The 20,832-nt window shown below is 43.6% G+C and overlaps 1 protein-coding gene across 1 annotated transcript in view; it reads right to left on the bottom strand.

Annotated features, from left to right (window-relative positions):
- Positions 1 to 10,035, bottom strand: part of SYT12 (synaptotagmin 12) — a 94,817-nt gene extending 84,782 nt beyond the window's left edge. The window contains exon 1 of the mRNA XM_061609914.1: positions 9,610 to 10,035. The gene's annotated coding sequence lies outside the window, so the exon portion shown is untranslated. The remainder of the gene's footprint in view (positions 1 to 9,609) is intronic.
- Between the last annotated feature and the right edge of the window lie 10,797 nt (positions 10,036 to 20,832).

Genomic DNA, 20,832 nt, shown 5'->3' with positions numbered 1-20,832 from the left:
TGTTTAATTTAATAGCACTATGGTCACTGCTCCCAATCGGTTCAACAACACTTACATCTCGCACCAGGTCCCGGTCCCCACTGAGGATTAAGTCCAGGGTTGCCGTCCCTCTGGTCGGTTCCATGACCAACTGATCTAGGGAATAGTCATTTAGAATATCTAGAAACTTTGCTTCTTTGTCATGACTGGAACACATATGCAGCCAGTCTATGTCCGGGTAGTTGAAGTCACCCATTACTACCACATTTCCTAGTTTGGATGCTTCCTCAATTTCATATCTCATCTCAAGGTCTCCCTGAGCATTTTGATCAGGGGGACGATAGATCGTTCCCAGTATTAAGTCCCTCCTGGGGCACGGTATCACCACCCACAACGATTCTGTGGAGGAGTCTGCCTCTTTTGGGGTTTCGAGCTTGCTGGATTCAATGCCTTCTTTCACGTATAGAGCGACTCCGCCACCAATACGTCCTTCCCTGTCCTTCCGATATAGTTTATATCCAGGGATAACCGTATCCCACTGGTTTTCTCCATTCCACCAGGTCTCCGTTATGCTCACTATATCAATGCTCTCCTCTAAGACCAAGCACTCCAGTTCTCCCATCTTGGTTCGCAGGCTCCTAGCATTAGCGTACAGGCACTTGTAAGCAGTGTCTCTCTTCAAGTGTCTTTGGCACTTGTGGTTAGGCCTGTGGTAATTTTGCTCTTCTGAATTTATATCCTGTGCCCCTGCTCTCACAATGCCTACTTCTAGGCCTACCCCTTTTAAAATTTCATCATTTCTTTGGTTTTTATCCCAGGGGGGAGGTTTATTCCGAACCGGACCTTTCTCAGCTCCTGTCGGGTTTCCCCCTCAGTCAGTTTAAAAGCTGCTCTGCTACCTTTTTAATTTTAAGTGCCAGCAGTCTGGTCCATTCTGGTTCAAGTGCAGCCCGTCCCTTTTGTACAGGCCCGGCTTGTCCCAAAATGTTCCCCAGTGCCTAACAAATCCGAACCCTTCCACCCGACACCATCGTCTCATCCACGCATTGAGACTGCGAAGCTGGGCCTGTCTGGCTGGTCCTGCGCGTGGAACTGGTAGCATTTCAGAGAAAGCCACCTTGGAGGTCCTGGCTTTCCTTGGAGGTCCTTGGCATTTAAAATCCAATAACCATAAAAACAAGTATAAACAGTTGCAAAACAGCGTAAAGTGGCATGATTCGGAATTTTGGGTTGTGTGAATGAAGTTGCTTATCACTTGAGGTTGCATTTCTGTCCCTGTTTGAGTAAGCCCCACTGAATATGCTGGGACTTGCTTCTGAATAAATAAACCTAGGATTGCACTATAAATATCTTTACAGTTTGTGTAAATAATAAATATATTTGATAGTCATGCTTATATAAATATTTCTTCATTTATCATATTTTTGGTTTTTGGTTAGGAATCCTGACTGGTTGTGAGATGCTTAGTTTTTTGCCTTACTCATAGGAATCTTGTTGTGGTTGGTATGGTATTACATTTAGGAAAGTGTTACTGCCTTTTGTGTGTTTTTTTCCTATTTGCATTACACTTATCTTTAACCTCACTCTGTTACAGCTATAGAAGCAACAGCAGCATATGCAAGATAATTAACTCCCATTAGTGATAAGAACAAGAATTTATAATTATTATTTCAATTAAAACAAGAGGCTTATCAATACTTTGAAGAGGACCAGATATTTATTTTCTTTCTGAGCCCAGGACTGGGTCTTTCATGATGCCCAGTGGGGGGGGGGAGCAGGAGTGTAGTTGATAAGACAGACATCCTGGCATTGGTAATCTAATTAGCAAGGTATGTGCGGAGTTGTTGCACACTTCCAGGCCCAGTTTCATTTTGAGTATGGAGGTGGAACCTGTGTAGATGTGGTTGATCAAAGGGAAAAGAAATTTTGAGTTAAGCAAAGCTCTGCTTTTATAAAACCTAAGAAACATACAAATACTTTGAATGTCTGAGTGCCTGCACCAGTGGAATACTGGAGGAACTTGTAAAACTTGCTGCAACAGTATTTAGAACTGAGCATGTGGTGTGAAAGACTCCTTTTCCTAACATTTTGGCTTCTTGTTTTTCTCCACCCACCACATCTTTGAAATATATTGTATATGGTTAACTGTACTGCTGCCCTGACTTACTTTGTTTGTTGCTATTTTGTGTTTTTATTATGTTTTTATATTGATTGTGTATTTTTATTGTTTTTATTATATTTGTAAGCTGTGCTGAGCTCTGTTTTTAACAGCAAAAGGGCGGGATATAAATTCTGTTAATCAATCAATAAATACTCCCTAGTGTTGGAAACTAGAGTCTAGGCATTTAAGGCTGAAAATGTTGCTTTTTAAAAAAAGATTTCTCACATCTTTTCCCAGTTTTTGGTGGTAATTCCTAGGCACAAAAACAAAACAACTGGACAATCCAAATGTTAATATGCAAATACTTTACATAATATGCAAATTAACCTGCCCAGATTTGTGGAACTGGAATATGGCAACCCTACTTTAGGCCAACCTATTATTCATCATCCCAAACTGAAACTAAGCTTGAAACCCTGTACACACTATCCTGGGAGTAAACCCCCACTGAAGAATTCCTTTAAGTAATACACACAGGATCACTCTGTAGCCCTGGGTGCATGTAACAACCATTTGCTGCCTGCCATTCATCCTTGGTTATTCTGACCTCTCCCATTCCCCCCTTCTCTCTATTGGCTTCTTATCTTTGGTTTTGCTCCTTCAAGTATTGCAAGCTCCTTGAGACAGGGACCTGTCTTTTGCTAATTTTACTCACTGCACTACATAAATAATAACTAGGCAAGAACTGAGTTTTTAAATGTAATTATGTAAACTGTGCCCCCACTGTGAGATTGTGTATTTTGAGACCTCAATCCCAAAGAATCTGACAATTCTGTGTTGCCATGGAATGGCTACAAGATGAGTCTGAGACCCACTGCATTCAGCAAAAGAACTAAAGGCAGTGAGTAAACACCAGCAGGAGACTAACCCAAACATATTCTTGTCATTTGTAACTTGACTAAGGTTGGCATCTCACAGGGTTTTCAGCTATACGTTAATGCTAGACAACAGGCAATTTTAAAAAATGTTGCACTTAATTACATTTATAGTCTGGCTATGTTCTAAAGACTGTGTTGGATCTCAGTGGTTTTGTTTTCTCATTAATCCTCAAAAGAACCCAGTAGAATAGCTCACTATATTATTTCCATGAAACAATTTTTTTAAAAATCCCACTGGCTGAGGCTCGGTAGGAATGCAAATTTCCCCAAATCAAGTCCAACACCCCAGCAACTGAGCCATATAGACTTTGCATAGATTGTCTACTATCAGCACTTCACTCTTCATGGTGGCAAGGGTTTTCAACTGAAACGCTCCCAAGCCAGAGAGCAGGTCACTGTGGGACAGTAAGGGCAATATTTCTTGGCACCATATTGCTGAAAGAGATAGGGCAGCTGGGTCATCTAGCCTTTGGAGTCCAGGGATTTGCAGGGGGGGCAGGTGATCAGAAATCCTGAGGCATCAGGGCAGCAATTCACATCTGTCCAGAAAGCTTAGGAAAAATCCTACCATTCCTCTGTGCTACTAGCTTGCTACTAGGATAAAAGCCTTCAAGTCTCCATTTAACCCAGGATGAAAACAAAAATAAAGATTAGTCCAAATGCACATTATGATGTGAAAAGGAGACCTGCAGAAAATCTTTCCATCAAGTAGTTTCTCCCATTTCCAAATGTACCTTCATGCCCTGTTCTTTGAAACAGATGCAAAGGGGGTTGTTTTTTTCAAAAATGCCAGAAAAAAACATTTTCTCCTCTCCTGTGCTAAAGGTCAGGAATGCCAGGGTAACTCCTTGGACATTTTAAGGGTCTATGCTTGTTACACTTGCATTAATTTAAATCCACATTTTTTGTGTATTCTACATGGGATGGACCTTTTACTGCATTCTATTGGGAACAATCTTTGGGGGGGAGCCAAAACCAACAATAGGCACAGCCATCCCCTTTTCTCTCTCTTTCTGCCACCCCCTCTTCAAATTTCTGGGGAAGGACAGATAACTCTTGCCAGAGGTCTGAGATGTTTGCTTGCAGAGGGCTTTTGAAATTAGGCCAATGGCTTCATAAGATAGGCTGAGAGCTGCAGGATGCCCATCTCTGTGTTAGGCTCAACAGGTCAGCAGAAGAGCACGGGTTTTGGACACTGAACACTCCACTTTCAGCACCTGGCATTTTGAATTAAAATTATCTCCAAGATCTTATGTTTGTTCACAGCCCTTTGCCTTGAAATTTCAAAAGCTTGCCAGCCAGCGTTTACTCCTGGCCTAGACCGACTAGTGATTTAACTCCTTATAAGGTAGTTACATACACTTATGTATTATAACAGGATGTTATCTCTCCCCTAAAAAAAATAATGTTTTCCAATATACTATTTCTGGGTTTCTTGTCACTCAGACAAGCCTACAAAGATCATAGGATGGCAGCTGAAGTTCTGTGTTCATATCCTGGAGCAACGTTATTTAATACTTCCAATTTGTGCCAGCAGTAGTTTCACTAAAGCACCAGTGGAGCCAGTGGTGGCTGATGAAAATCTAATGAAGACAAAGGCGATTGGAGACAGATTCTCATTAGTTTTCTTTATGAGCTGGTACAGACTGGAGAGTGGTGACAGGCAGAGCTAAACAAAGCCAGGGAAATCACATTCCATTTGCAGAAAAGAAATAATATTGCAAAATGGATGGCCAGAATAAACAATCGTATGAAGAACAAAGACTTCCTGGAAACAAAGGAGCAGCTAAGTAAATGGAAGTACAACCTTGATTAAATTAGGGCTGTGTGATTTAATTGGCAGATTAATCAACTTCTCAATGGGAGCATATTTTAATCAATGGAGGCAAATCTTAATTGATGGGGCTGAGATGGAAGGCCAAAGCTGGTTCATGTTTAGAGGGTGTTCTGGCTCTGATGTGCTATTATAACAAGAAATGAAAAGAAATTGGACAGCCATTCCTTCTAACAGTTTGTTTATTATTTTTTTAAGTTATCTCATGACATATTCTTCAGTATCTACAAAAACAAAATCCTTGTATTGAGGTCTGATATATGGAAGGTTTCTTTTTACATATAACATTGTGAAAGGCCTGAGGCTGGGATACCTTTAGGGCTACCTCCTCTAATATACATCCTACCCATGCACTTTGTTCCTCAGTGTTGGAAGCTGTAAAATGCCCTCCCACTGAAATATGAGGCTCCATCCGGATTGGCATTCTGTTGGCGCTTTAAGACGTACCCGTTTAGGCAAGCATTCCCCTGAACTTGAACTTTCTGGTCCAACTGTTTTAATTGCACTTTAACGTGTTTAATTGATATGCTTTTAAATGGGCTTGCTTTATTGTATATTCTAAATACGGGTGTTTTTAGTGTTTTGATGGAACTGTTTTATTGTGTATTTTAATCATGTATGGATTTTATAATTGATTTTATGCTTGTGAAGCACATAGAAGCCATTCAGTCCTGTAAGCAGTATATTAATTAATTAATAACTCTCATCCACACCAACAGACTTGAGATTTTCAGACTTTGCAATTTATAAAAGCAGGTTATGCAATAATTGTAGAGAGCCAGTGTGGTATAGTGGTTAAGTTGCTGGACTACAACCTGGGAGACCAGGGTTTGAATCCCCACACAGCCATGAAGCTCACTGGGTGACCTTGGGCCAGTCACTGCCTCTCAGCCTCAGAGGAAGGCAATGGTAATACCGCTTACCATGAAAACCCTATTCATAGGGTCGCCATACGTCAGGATCAACTTGAAGGCAGTCCATTTCCATTTTCATGTAATAATTGTGGATCCTGTAACTTCTTTGTCTCTTAATAGGTTTCCTCCCCTCCCCCATTATACTGGGATAATAATTTGGTCAGTCTTAGAGGATTGTTGTATTATTGAAATAATCCAGAAAAGCACCAAGTACTACAAAAATGTATTCTAAACAGAGCTAATTCTCTGCATTCGCCTGTAGACTCTGCATAGCATCAAAATGACAAGAAATGTGGTGACTACACCTTAGTGCAGCCTTTCCCAACCGCTGTGCCTCCAGATGTTGTTGGACCACAACTCCCATCAGCCTCACCCAGCATTGCCAATGGTCAGGAAAGATGGGAGTTGTGGTCTAACAACATCTGGAGGCACACTGGTTGGGAAAGGCTGCCTTAGTGGCTCAATGATGCGTGGGCAAACTACAGCCTGCAGGCCTTATCTGGATCACAAAAGCTTGTTGAGTCCCCTTAAAACTGCAAAAACACAGAGCTTTTCTTTAAAATACTTAATTTATCCCTTTCCCTCTCTCATGTTGGCAAAATTAAGGAGGCTTCCAGGTGGAGGTTTAATGTGGAATTGGTGCTGCCCATGCACGCAAGTTTTTTCGCATGGTCCCCAGGGTGTCATCATCATCATCAAAATGCCATCCCATACTTTTCTTTCTTTTTTACATTTAATACAGATTTTCTCTTACCACAGAGGAGTAAGAAAGACTCTGTCACTTGCAGTGAGCCATAGAGATTAAGAGAGGGGGGAGGCAGACCAGCCATGCATGTACATGTGTGCACCCACAACTACCATAATCAGCACAGTGGTGAGGGTAGGACACATCCAGGAACACAAGCACAACATTTTGTCATAGGTCCCCATTTGCAATGATTAATTACCAATGCACCACGATCAGAACTATTCAGAGACATTTTGCTATATTTTAAAACAGCATGCTTTTACTCTATGTAGTGCAACAGTTAATATCTTTCTGGATGTTGATACCCAGTTGTACTCGTTATTGGAGCTAGGTTTGTCTTTTTAAAGTCATCCAGGAAAGCATTTTACAATGGCTATAAATTGTTAGAGGGAGGTTCTTTCACATATATTGGCCATAGTTCCACTGACTTTACAACGGTAACTCCTTATCTACACTAAAGGAGGACTGGAATCAGTTGTTTAAGGGCTTGTTCACACTAGAATGTACTGTGTATTTGCAGCTGTTTGCATTCCCATTTAATTTGTGCAGTCCACATGACATTAGTCTCAAAGCTTTTCCCCTGTAAATTTGGGTTTACCCAATACAGGGACAATCCAATAGGTTGGGGAAAATCAGGCTCCACTCTGAGTTGCAGACAATTTGTTTACATGTTTTTGGGTGGATTAAACTTCACTTTCTGCTACTCCCCTTTCCACACCCACTACTACTTCTATGCTTTCATTTCATTTCATTTCCAGCTGTGCTCATAACTATTTCTGGTCCACTCCCGAAAGTTTCAGTCTCAGTAACTTGCAACAACTCTATTGGTATGCCATCTGTTCCTGGTGATTTGTTTCTTCCAAGTATTTTAGGAGCAGCTTTCACCTCACATTCCAAAATTTCTGGTTCTTCATCATACGGTTCCTCCGTGAATGAATCTGTCATCTCTGCATCTCTTTTATAGAGATTTTCAGTGTATTGCTTCCATCTTCCTTTTATTTTATCTTGATCAGTCAGTGTGTTCCCCTATTGTTTATTTAGCATCCCTATTCTTGGTCTAAATATCCCTTTAATTCTGCATAAAATCTCTCCATTTCCTCTTCTTCTCTGTTTGCCACTGGAGCGTAGACTTGGATGATGGTTATGTTAATAGGTTTCCCGTTTATTCTCATTGATATCACTCGCTCAGACCTTGCGTTGTAGCTCCTAATTGCTTTTGTTACATCACTTCTCACTATTAAAGCAACCCCGTTTCTTCTTAGTTTCTCATTTCCTGCATAAAATATTTTGTAGTTGCCTGACAGAAAATGTCCCATTCCCGTCCATTTTAATTCACTCACGCTAAGTATTGTAATGTGGATGCGTTCCATTTCTTGCTCGACAATTTCAGTTTATAGAAGGGAATTCCCCTCCCTCCATTTAAAAAAAGATTTTACAGAATTAACTCCCCCATTTTTTTATAGGAGACTGTTCCACATTCTACCTTACAGCTTTTCCAAAAGTCATCACCAGAGGCTCTTCATTTACACATGAGAAATGTATTCCTTGCACAAAGCGATTCATTATTCATGCCATATTACATAGTGTATCTTCTACACAGGCAGTTTTCTTGGGAAGGTAAGAAATGAAACTGAAGCTCCAGATGTGGGGGGGGGAAGCAAATGGGGGAAGGGGGCGCAAGAGACAGCTGTGTGGAATGACAGCTTTTATCAGTACATAGTAACTACAGGGGTAAAAGCATTTAAACCCCAACCCTCTTCATAAGGCAGTCTTGTCGTTGGTTCGTTCAAAGACAAAGTGGAGACAAGATGGGTTTGGTTATGGTTTAGTCATCAGGTCCTGCCAATCATTCTCTTCCTGGGTCAATCCTCCAGCCCCGTTCCCCATCCCTCCTATTCCCCTTATCAAAGGTATCTCGGGATACCTGGGAGTGAGCTCCACATGTTTTGCTCTTGTGACCAACGGTGTGAAGAAAGAAGTGGACCTATATTAAGATCCAGGCGTTGGCCTCCTGGACGAAGATAGGTAAAGCCCTATTACATAATCAGCCTGACCTAGATCCCAAAGCTTTTGCCAGCTTCCAACGGTGGTCCCAGCCAGGAGGCGAAAATTTCCAGGAACGTTTTGCAACGAGAGGAAAGCTTTGCAACTGCTCCTGCACCAAAATAAATGAACGGTAATCTAAAGAGAAAGCTCTCCTGGTTTCTGTGCTCTTGAATACACTGAGGCAGCCGGCGCCTGACACACAACGACCCACTTAAAAACTGAACCGGCGATTCATTTGTAAGAAACGGGGAGGGGTGGGTGCAGCTGATCCTGGACACCCGACAGCAATACTGAGGAGAGGTGGGTTTTGTGCGAGTTCCCCCCTCCCGACCCCAGCCATTCTTTTGATAGAGATGCGCGCGTTTCTTCTTTAGAACAGAGCTCGTCTTATCCTTAATGTATATTTTCTCCTCCCACGCCTGGGCTCTATCTAAGCAGTTCTGCTCCTCCTGAATATACTTTGGAATCGCAGCCTCGGCTTTTACGCCCATCGTCTCCGTTGCCATCATTCCGATTCCACCCATCCCCTTCCATACAGCGGTCCTCGCCTCCGAAACCCGAGACTTTAATGGCCGGCTGATAAGCATCATCCTAGGCTAGCTGGACTTTCCCGGGCAGTTGTACCTTCTGAAGCCCAGGAAGGCTCCACGCTGCAGGCACGCTCAGCCAAGGAACCCCCGGGGCTGCCCACACGACCGGAGCGCAAACTTTGCAAGGAGACTCCCTGCGGCTTGGTGGCTTTCGCCCCCTCATTCTCGGGGTCATACCGCGGATTGGAGACGTCGCGGAGAAGCCAGCATGCAGCTCAGCACCGCTGATCGCAGTGAGCGAGCTTTTCAAGGGATAAAACTAAGGAACTCCGTAAGTGCAAAAAGAGCAGCATGTCGCGCTGCGTTGTATACACACAGACACAAAGCAGAGGCTCCTCTGGAGAAACCGCCTGCTACGTTAATCATTATTTTCCGACGACCAACACAGTTCCCGCCCGGGCTTAGTTCCCAAACGCTGGCGAGCGCTTTGTGTGCAGCAGCAGCAGCGGCGCCTCTTACCTCGCCCGGAGTTTGGTGCAGCACTAATGACCTGCAAACTCTGCAGCTCAGCTCGGGCTCCTCAGCAGCAGCACATCACCGGCACGCTCTCTTCTTCCTTTTTGCCCCGGCGGCCCAAGAAGAGGCAAAGGAATAAATTCTCCTTGCAGAGCTCATCCCATGGAGGAGCAGCGGCAGCCTGAGTCACCCCCCCTCCCTTCTCCTATTCAGCTGGAAAGGAAGCCGGTGGCTCCTTTCCAAGAGATCGAGCCCAGGACTGGCGGTTCACTCGGCGGGATCTGGGTTGGCGTTCCCTTCCCCCCCCCTTCCACGCTGTTGTGAACAGGGAGCTAACCTAGCGGTGGCGGCTAAATTCCTTCAAACTGACTCCTTGCACTAATGCGGGAGCGCCAAGCACCCCTGCAATGCCTGAAGGGAGATCGCTCAGCGCGACCGCACACCGCCCTTTCTCCTCCTCCCTCTGGAGAGGATCTCTTGAGAGCCCCGAGGTCAGAGGGAAGAGAGCCGGGATGAGCAATTCTTTCAAACACGGATGCTGCCCCCACTCCACAGGAAAGAACGGACATAGGAGAATGGTTTGGCACCGGCTAATACGATCCCCAACAAGGGCACGCCGGGCATGCCCCAACTGACGCGATGCCTGCGCATATGCGCTTCCAAGACGCTGGAAAGTGGGCGATGAAGTGGGCCAGTCCCCTTCCTCAGTTCCGAGGTCACTTGTGTAAGCTGGCAGGTGCAGTGGTGTCCTTAGGCCAGGACTCTGGGACCGGAAGTCCAAGGCCCTACTCAGCAGAATGAGCAGGAGGGCAGCCCCCATAAGCAGCAACAGGAAAACTGGCTTAGGTTTTCCTCATTTTGAAGTGAACTAATAGGCATTACCCTCTAAAAAGGAGGGAACTCCTACAACTGGTAAAACCAGAGTGCCCTCCCATAAGACCATTTGTTGTTGTTATGTGCCTTCGTCATTTACAACTTATGGCGATCCTATGAATCAGTGACCGCCAATAACATCTGTCATGAACCACCATTCTGACTAAAATTACCAAATTGCTCTACTGGAGCGGGACTTTTACGTCAAAGGAGGCATGACAGGCAGAGGGGTAAGAAAATTGTATCTTACAAAATGATTAACGTTTAAGGGCCCTACTTATGCATCTTCCCCAGAGATGGCTCAAGACATGTGCCTCTCCATCCCACCCCTCTTTTATTTACCCCTGTAAGTGGAGACACTTCGGTACACAAAAAAGTCCAAGCAGCCACTCACAATAACAGCACAAAACATTTCTTCCATATTGCCTGGACCAATCTTTGGGCTTTCAAGATGATTTCCTGTGTGTAAGGGAATGAGCTGGGAAGTCTCCTGTTCAAATATTTCTTGACCCATGGACTCACATCGCAAAACAAACCATTTGCCCTCAGCCTCATACAAACCACTTCGGCAATATAGGAATAGATTACAATGCTAACCTTTCTTAAAGGCTCTTGTAAGGACGACTGAGAGGTTCTGTATGTGTGAAGCACTATAAACAACACTAAAGCACCCTATAAACTACTATTCCTGCAACAATAAGACTGCATCCAGATGGCAACGTCTCACATGGCTGAAAGCTTGCAAAAAGAACTACAGCACACAGTTCCTAGGAGTCACTTGTCTCCAGCTGGGGGCCAGATTCTGTTGGAATATGTGGTTCAACTCCAACTTGTGGGTTGAGGCTGCATGGGGTTAAGAAGGGTAGCTAGAGAGAAGACCTCCTAGTTGCTAGGCTAATACCTGTCCTTTGATCTCCGGCTGGCTCTTCCTTCCTGCTAGACAGATATGCACAGGATGTTGATCACAACATCCCTCCTTCCTTCTTCTTTCTCTTGTGAGGGAGAGCAGACATATTTCTTTGTCTCTCCCTCTCCTCCAAGCATGAGGGCAAACACTAAGCCTAGTGTTTGCATCTCCAACTTAGCTAGTTAGTTATAGGACTCTTTCCTATCGACTATGTACTTCCAGAATAAAGTAGTTATTTCTTATTTTAAAGCTTAAAGTCTCTGTCTGACTAATTTGCAGGGAAGGTATAATCTTTAGCTAAGATTCAAACACACATATAGGCTCACTCAGAACTCTCCGTTCCCAGCATCGCAACTCTCCGACAGATTCTGGCTTCGATATTGGTCTTTTAGTGAACCTCCTTAGGCGAAATATTTGTCAGTTGCTCCATCTGCGTAATACTAACAAAACCAAGGCTACCTAGTTTTGGCTGACCAGTGTGGAATCAAGAGGCAGGCCTGGCCTACCTGCAGGGCCGGTTCTAAAGGGTGGCCAGGTGGGGCACTGGCCCGACAGCCTCTGGAGCTACAGGGGGCCCCTCGGCCACCCCTCCCCTCCCCTTCTGCAATCTGTGGGGCCCCCAAGCCCTCTGACACCCCCACTTGTCTGCTGTCTTTTACCATTGTCCTTAACGAAGATGGCGGCCACGGTTTCCCTAAGGTACTGAACCGCTGCCGCCATCTTAGTTGATGGCAGAGATGCGCACGCATAGCACACACGCGTGCCATCAACAAAGATGCCCAAGGGCCCTGGCATTCCTGGAGCCGGCCCTGCTCCTGTTATCTTTACAGAGCTACAGTTCTCAGAGTGGTTTAACAGTCAGTCCCTCTTCCCAGTGAACTCTGGGAATTGTAGTTCTGTGAGGGGAGTAGGAGTCTCCTAACATCTCTCAGCACCCTTCACAAACTACACCTTCCAGGATTCTTTGGGGGAAGTCATGACCTTTTAAAGTGGAATAATAGTGGAATAAATGTATGGCGTGAATGTAGTCTAAAACTCCAGATTTTGAGTAAAAAGGGGCGGAGTTTGATTGACGCAGTGTATCCCTGGATTTACTACACAAGAGATGGAGATGCACTGAAACCAGTATAATGCAAGTGTGTCCATAGTGTGAGTTTTTAAAAACGAGGAGGAAAAGAGGCCCAGCACAAAACTTCAGGGGAGGGCCCAGTTGTTGTTGCACTCTTGGTCCCAGATAATAGGAGAGGCAAACAAAGCAAGATGATTCTCTTGTTTGTCTGATTTGATTGATTGATTGGACCCACATTAGATTGTGAGTTTCTGCTCTTATTTCTAGCTTCACTCAGTAAGCTCAGCCTGAAATTTTGTCTGCCAAAGGCAGAACTTGTATATCTGGTTCAGTGAAAGGTGTAATATCTCTGCAGGGATTGTGTACCTTTACTTATTAGCTTAATGCTTGTGGGCCTTGGGCCTTATGGTCAAGGGAATACAGAATGCTTTGGAATAAATAACAGCCAAGCAGCATTTCTGCAAGAAATGGACAGAAAACTATCCTTCTTCCTCCCGACCACATCAATCAATAATCTTTGTGTTGAAAAACCTAAGTAGACATTTATGTTTAATGGCTTTCCATTCTCCATTAAAATTTCCATTAGTCACATTTTCTATTAAAATGTTTTGATTGTGTGTGGTTTTTCCCCAGTGTCGTCTGTGGAAAGGCTCCTGTGAATGACCTGTTTATTCAGCATGTATCTGATATGCTTGCAACAGAGCTTATGTGGTGGTTAGACTATGTGTGGTCTTCTGGTTTGTTTCTTAAGCAGCTACTTGACAATGAGCATTCACCCTCCATTTATCCTGATTTGCGTGTGTGTGTGTGTGTGTGTCTTCATGTTAATCATTCATTCGTCCCATTCAGTCATTTCAGTGCATTTACCCATTACTTTCCTAACCGCAAAAAGTATATTTTTAAAAAAGTTGATTTATTCCACTAGAGTGATGGGATGTTCTAATACACTTTAATTATGTAAACATAAATTTCCAGGATGCACCTGAAGCAAATTAGTGACTGCATGCAGGCCCCTGAAGTCATTCATTGTTGGGTGTAGTCCTCATTTTATTGGGTTTAGGTGAATGGCTTTCAGATGGAAGATTTGGGGCAGGTCACACTCACAATAAGTTAGCAATATTAGTTTTTTATTATTATTTGAAGCTCACTGAAATTACTAATTTCTTGACACTGGAATGATGAAAGACTATGTCGCAGAGGCAAGAAAACAGGAGAAATTGAGACTCATTGACAGCCCAGTCCTATAGATGATTAGTCAGAGGTAAATCCAATTGGATTCAATGGGGCTTACTTCCAAGTAAGTGTGTATAAGGGTGTAGCCTAAGAATATTGGCCAATTTTATTTCATCTTTATAAAATGCAGTCCTCACACTGGACTGGATCCAGACAGTTAACTGTACTTAATTTCCACTGAAACCAGTGGAAATTAAGTTAAATCATGACCAGCTTGCCCTGTTGATTTCCACTAACTTAGTCTAGAATCTAGATCCAACACTTTTTTACACCCAACAGAAGCTCAGGGCCAGGTGGAAAGCATTGGCATCTTGCAGAAGACACCCTCTCGCTTCCTGGGGTATATGATTTGTCCTGGCTCAGAGCAGATTTTGAGTTGGGCACCCCCAGTTAATTTTTTTCCCTACATGTTTTGTCTCTTTCGGTTATGCATTGATGCCCTTATCTGTGCCCTGCGCCCCAAAGAAACTCTGGGCCAGGCAGGAAGCACTGGTATGTCATAGAGGACACCCTCCCCTTTCATGAGATCTATGAGTTGTCTTGACCCAGAACAGTTTTTGGGGTGGGCACCCCCAATTATTTCTTTCTTTCTGCACGTTTTAGTCTATTTTGGTTCGGCATTGATGCATTTATCTGTGCTCTGCACCCAGCAGAAACTCTGGGCCAGGAAACACTGACATCTCATGGAGGTCACCATCCCCTTTCATGAGGTGTGTGATTTGTCCTGGGCCAGAACAGATTTTGGGGTGCGCAACCCCAGTTACTTATTTTGTTACACATTTTTGTCTCTTTTAGTTGTGCATAGATGCCATTATTCATGCCCTGGGCGGGCACACCCTATTACTTTTCTTTTGCATGTTTTAGTCTATTTTGGGTGTGCACTGATGGTCTTATCCATGTCCTGCACCCAGCAAAAGCTGTGTGCCAGGCGGGAAGCAATGGCATTTCAAAGAGGACACCCTCCCCTTTCCTTGGGTGTATGATTTCTCCTGGCCCAGAGCAGACCTTGGGGTGGGCACCCCCAGTTACTTATTTTTTTTTCTGCTTGTTTTTGTCTATTTTGGTTGTGCACAGATACCCTTATCTGTGCCCTGTGCTCAGCACAACCTCTGCACCTGGCAGAAAGCATTGGCATCTCATAGAGGGCACCTTTCTCTTTCCTGGGGTGTATGATTTGTCCTGTCTCAGAGCAGATTTTTGGGTGTGCAACTCCAGTTACTTATTTTTTTCTGCATGCTTTTGTCTATTTTGGTTTTGCGTAGATGCCCTTATCTGTGTCCTGCGCCCAGCAGAAGCTCTGGGCCAGATGGGAAGCAGTGGCATCTGGTAAAGAGCACCCTCCCCTTTCCTGGGGTGTATGATTTGTCCTGGCCCAGAGCAGATCGTGGGGTGGGTACCCTCAGTTACTTATTTTTTTATGATTTTATGTCATCATTATGCATTTATGAGCATTTCAGAAGCCTGATAATTTTGATTGAATAAATTTATTGTTATTGTTGAAGGGGAGAGTCTCCAGATCACAGTGACATATGATATGGGGGTACATATATTTTCGGATTCAGAGTCATATTAACTTTCCTTTGGAGTTGCTTTAGCTGTGAACTTTTCTTCTTCTTTTAGTGTTTTGAACTTTCAAGCAAATAGGGAACTGGGAACTAGGAACCAACTTCAGGTAGGTAGGGCCGGCTCCAGGAATGCCGGGGCCCTTGGGCATCTTTGTTGATGGCACGCGTGTGTGCTACGCATGCGCATCTCTGCCATCAGCTAAGATGGCGGCAGGGGCTTCAGTACCTTAGGGAAACTGTGGCCACCATCTTCGTTAAGGACAATGGTAAAAGACAGCAGACAGGTAAGTGGGAGTGTGGGAGGGCATGGGGGGCCCACGGATCGCAGAAGGGGAGGGGAGGGGTGGCCGAGGGGCCCCTGTAGCTCCAGGGGTCGTCGGGCCAGTGCCCCACCTGGCCGCCCTTTAGAACCAGCCCTGGAGTCTCAGCACACTTCATAAACTACATTTTCCAAGATAGTTTGGGGGAAGTCATGACTGTTTAAAGTGGAATAATAGTGGAATAAATGTATGGTGTGAATGTGGCCTTAGAGATCAGATGCTTTTTCCCTTCAAACCAGCTTCACACCAACTTCAGAACTGTTTGGTCAATCATCCTGTTGTGACTCCAAGGTGTGTCCAATGGAAACACTTCGCTATGGACGGCCCTAAAAAATCTGACATCAACAATGGGGTTGGGTGTATTCCAATCAAACAGTTAAGATGTGTACTGCTCGGTGCAGATTTTTTTCAAATTGCACCCAGACAAACTGTCTCGCTACTTTTTAAGGAACTAGTGTGAACATAGCCCTATTTTTAAAAACTTTGCTTACAGGCTGGTTGAACCCATTGCACAGTACAGTGCTGGTGAGACCCCAGACACTCACCATCTTAATTTGCTCAGAGGCATCTATGCATATTCATTAGCACATACAAATTTGTGTCATGGGCAAATGCCCCAAGTCTTTTAAGTACCTAGTACTGCACCTGCTGAGAAGGGAGGGACCTCTTGCTCTCAGTTTTCCTACAGGGCTGGAACCTGCGAAGCAGTAACACACCACACATTTAAAGCCCAAAGAATCCTGGGAACGGTAGTATGTTAAGGGTGCTAGGAATTGTAGCCCTGTGAGGGGTAAACCACAGTTTCCAAGATTCTTGCAGGGGTGCTTTAAATGTATAGTGTGTACACAGCCATAGTGAGTCATCATCACTCATCTAAAAACTTTGGAAGGATCTTTGTCAATGGGCAGTACATGTGATCTGGCAAGATCCATGAGCTGCATGGTTTTCAAAGCAGTCTTTTAATTCCAGGATCTAACTTCTAGCCATTGACTTTATTAGATACTCAGGCAAGCTATTTCCACATTTTTTTAGATTAGTCAGATAGAGCCTCTATGTACAGAGGCAGTATACTTCTGCATTCCAGATGCTGAGGGCAAATATTAAGGAAATCCACCAGCTTAAAGTTCTAGGGGCTTCTGGCTGGCTGATACTGAAAATGGAATACTGGACTACATGGTAGTTTTTTTCCAACATGGGAGTTAGAAATTACTTTTTCAAAATATCAAAAGGGATTACAAATTTTCTAATAAAACAAGTGTGGGGAATCTTTGGCCCTCCAGATCTTGCTGAACTCCCATCATCCCTAGCCATCCTTGCTAGGACTGATGATAGATGTAGTTCAGCAACATCTGGAGAGCCAAAGGTACCTCATTCCTGTAATAAGAACACATGAACTTCAAGAACGTGTTACATTCCTAGGTTGCTGGAGACACCTAGCACTTCCTGTCAGTGACCTGAATTACACATTTTTCTTGGCAGAACCTACACATTCATTACATCATTTGGGCTACTTCAATAAAATAATGATTCCGTCTGCTAGGTTATAATACCAGAAACATTACATCTAGCCGTTATTTTAAATCCAGTTTCTGAAACAGAAATATAAGTACATCTCTAGCCTGGTTTCCAGAGAAACATGTGTCATATTAAACGAGTCTTTAGTAGCAGATTCTATGAAGTACTATATTAAAACAGCAGCTCACTCCATGTAACAGCAAATTCAGCTGGCAAGTTCTGGCAGAACTGGAGCCAAAATGGGACCACAAGCAACGAGGAGGCATCACATTGCTCAAGGGAACCCTGAGATTTGCAGAAGTACATAAAAATCTGCTTTAAAAAATCCAAAGCAGACCACTGTAGACTGAGTGTCAGATGGAAAAGAAAAACAGAAAACCTCTGGGATGGGGGAAGTGCAACCTCTGGTTGGAGGGAATGTTTTACTGGAAGAACCATCACCAAGAAAATTCCTGTTAGGAGGGTGAATACACCACCATGTGCAAGTCCCACCTGTATCCCTTATACAACAGCACGACTGATGCCAGTGGAACTGGATGTGACCATCCTACAACTGCAGAAGCCAGGTATAACGTATGGTCCCTGTTTGGTTTTTAAAAAGAGAGACATGCCACTTTGAGACGAGATCGGGCGTGTTCAGGGTAGTATGGCTGTAGACAACATGCCACTTATGCCTGCCTAGTACAACTCTATGTTGAAGAGAGTGGGAGGAGGGAGTTACCTTGGATAAGTCATTATCTCTCTACCTAAGCTACCACATAAGTGAGGAGGATATGCTGTCCTGCATTCCTTGGAAGGAGGGTGGAATAAGCATTTGATAAAAACTCATCCTCTTCACCCCAGATATATAAAGGTGAGGTTAGAGGTGTAGAACATGCACTTTGCATTTGATCAGAGATACTATTACATTACATATTCCAGAGCAGAGAACAGGTGCAATGAAAAGTGTTGCTGAAATCATACAGCCACAAAAGTGGCTGTATACTATAGCCAGTGTGGATTTTTTGCATTTTGCAATGTTAAATTTAAAATACTCCCATGTCCATTCTGCTGCTTCCCATAAGCACATTTCAGAACAAAACCTTACAAAACCTAAAGTCCTGAATTCAGAAACGCTTGCTTAACAATCCTCTTAGTTTTCATGGCAATACACAAAACAGTAAGAGAGAATCAAGAGTTCAAAGTGTAAAACATGAGCAAAAAAATCCAGACTCCTGTTGGACATTTTTCTGTCAGTGGTCTCATGATATTTTGAAAGTAGTTAAAAATCAGCCATGTTCACAGAGTACCTGTAATCCTATCACTGACCTTGCTCCATACTCTGACCTTCATCTTCTGCAGTTTAAACATTAAAAAAATGTCTGGCTGATTTTTAATTAATTTTTTAAAACTTACATTGAAGTCTATTATAATGTCGGGCATGCTCAGTAAGAACCAATCATCAGTGTTCTAAAAGCCACACTCACAGCTGCTTAGCTTGTGTGCTGTGAGTTGTTAGGAGACTTCTGTTCCCCTGACAGAGCTCCAGTGATGTGAGTCATTTAACAGTCAACCCTTCTTCTGGGGATTGTAGCTCTGTGAGGGGAACAGGGCGTCACCTAGCAACTCTCAGCATCCTTCACAAACTACACTTCCCAGGATTCTTTGGGGGAAGCCATGATTGTCTAAAGTGAAATAAAAGCCTGGTGTGGATGTGGCCAGGCACAGCTTTGGTTTAAATTTGGGTAGGGGGTTACTGTTGGCCTGTGGCTATCTGTGTGTCTCACAGAAAGAGGTTCTTGTGAGGAAAAGGGAAACCTGAAGAAAAAGGGTTAACCAGAGCAAGAGAGAATGCCAGGTCTGTCAAGGCCAGCAGCTGGTTGGCAAGGGCAACAGCTCTGATAAGAGCAGGACTCGCAGCAGCTCTGGTGTGGGGGAATGTTGTATGGAAGTAGAACTGTGTTTGAGAAGTTTAGTGTCAGTAAAAGACTCTTACAAAGTACTTTGCCTGGCCTGGATTATTTCTGTTCGGAACTGCTTCAGAGCCGCCTCTCTGGACCGTGCCAACACACGCACCAACAGGGGTTATGGGCCCAGCTTACGGTCCAAAGTAAGAGGTTCTGGTGCTGTTCTGATCCGTTGCTGAAGAGAAAGGAAGCAGCAAAAGAGAGGCAAGTAAAAGAGTGAGCAACATGGCGATAAACCTGTCATCTGGGATGCCGATGGAGAGATTGAATGCAGTTAATTACACCAGTTGGAAGTGGAGAATGAAAGCAGTTCTGGTCAAAGAAGATTTATTTGACGTGGTGGAAAATCCCCCTCCGGCCGCTCCATCAGCAGCGTGGACGAAGAAAGACGAGAAAGCGAAAGCGTTTATTACTCTAGGGCTGTCTGATACTCAACTGCTACACGTAAGGAATGAGCCGACTGCACATGAAATGTGGGAAATGTTAAAGGCTGCTCATGTGCAGCAAACAGCAGGGAGCCGGCTGTGTTTAGCGTGGAAACTTTATCAGATGTGTTTTACTGATGAAGTGACTAGGAGTGAGCATCTTGCTGAATTTTGTCGATTGTTTGCAGATCTTCAAGATAGAGGAGTGAATCACAGTGACATTCAAATGGTTTATATCATTTTATCATCATTTGATCAACAATGGGACAATTTGGTGACAAGTATGGAAACATTACCTGATGGGACTTTAAATTTGGACTTTGTAGAGCAAAAACTGCAACAGGAATGGAACAGAAGACAAGAGAGTAAAAGGACTGAGTTCAAAGAGGCTGAAGCTGCACAACAGAAGTATCCAAGAAACAGGCAAGAAAATAAAATATGTTATTTTTGTGGGTCCCGGGGACATATACAAAAACATTGTTTGAGTAAGAAAAGAAGAAACAGGGACTATGGATGGCAGAAAGCAAGTGTAAACTTTATTACTGAGGAGGACAATAAAACACTTAGCTCTAAATGGCTTCTGGATAGCGGGGCGTCAAATTGCCTGATTACTGACGCAAGTTTGTTTTACACTTCAAAGCCTGTTCAAGAGAAGATTTATCTAGCCGACGGATCGACACGGGACGCGATTGCCAGGGGCACTATCAGGTTGAGTAATCTTAAAACAATAGTAACAGATGTACTTTTAGTTCCTAATCTAAAATGTAATATTCTTTCAGTAAGAAAACTAACTCAACTTGGTTGTAAAGTGTATTTTGAAAGAAATAGATGCATTGTGCAGAAAGGCAATGAAATATGTATGCAGGGGAAGTTGCAGGACTCAATGTTTATGGTACAGAGCGAGCATGCTGAACCAACATGTGCCTGGTTAAGAGTTAATAAAAACGTACACGAAAATTGCATTCATGAGTGGCACAGAAGATTAGGGCACGCCAACTTTGAGAAAATTAAAAACACCCCAAAGTATAGTAAAGACTTGAAGCTGTCAAGTTGTGAGCATGTAGATGAGTGCAACGCATGCTATAAAGCAAAAATGACAGTAGCACCTATTAATAAGAGCGTCAAAAGCATTACCACGGAACCGTATCAACTTATTCATGTTGATTTAGCAGGACCTCTCCAGTGTTCAAAAGGAGGGGCAAGATTCTGCTTACTAATTGTTGATGATTTTTCTAGATTTACGCACGTGTATTTATTGACAAAGAAAAGTGAGGCTGAGGATAAATTACGCACATTTATACAGAGAACAGAAACACAATATGGGGTTGTTATTAAAAATATAAAATCAGACCAGGGAGGCGAATTTACAAGTA

This window comes from Rhineura floridana, chromosome 2 (genome assembly GCF_030035675.1).
Source record: "Rhineura floridana isolate rRhiFlo1 chromosome 2, rRhiFlo1.hap2, whole genome shotgun sequence".
Lineage (NCBI taxonomy): Eukaryota > Metazoa > Chordata > Lepidosauria > Squamata > Rhineuridae > Rhineura > Rhineura floridana.
Note: the sequence above shows the minus strand (reverse complement) of the source record. Positions and strands in the feature narration are given on the sequence as shown.